The sequence below is a fragment of the Neophocaena asiaeorientalis genome, unplaced genomic scaffold, assembly GCF_003031525.2.
Source record: "Neophocaena asiaeorientalis asiaeorientalis breed wild unplaced genomic scaffold, Neophocaena_asiaeorientalis_V1.1 scaffold603, whole genome shotgun sequence".
NCBI classification, from domain to species: Eukaryota; Metazoa; Chordata; class Mammalia; order Artiodactyla; family Phocoenidae; genus Neophocaena; species Neophocaena asiaeorientalis.
In genome coordinates, this window is record NW_020175662.1 from 168582 (window position 1) to 169074 (window position 493).

Consider the following 493-nt stretch of genomic DNA (forward strand, 5'->3'; position numbering starts at 1 on the left):
GCACTAGACTCAAGTTGCCCAACCTGCACTTTCTCATTCAGCAATGGGGCCAGGGTCACTTTTCAAGGTGCCTTCCAAATTTAGGTGGACACGGGGCCAGTCTTACTCAGCCACTGGGTTAATTCGGCGAGGGGGTGGTGGCGGCGTGGGGTGGAAACAAATTGACGGTTTGTTGGGTTCATCTAGTTAAAGAAAGAAAGATAAGAAGGGGGAGGAGGAGGTCGAATTCATAGGTTGGAATATTTGTGCTCTTCCTGAGCTTCGAAAACTATTTGCCCGCAAAACAACTGTAAAAGAACCGTTCTTGAGATTATAAATGCTGTAACTACCGTACCAACAGGAGTATCGCCAAGTGCTTAAGTCATCCACGCCGTCTGTTCCTACTGCAACCCCTTATTAGGAGCAAAACCTGGGCAGCGATCGCCGGGCTGGGCGCTGGGCCGGCATTGCCCACGCCCAACGCGCGCAGCCGAGGGGCGGCTCCCGGCCGGCG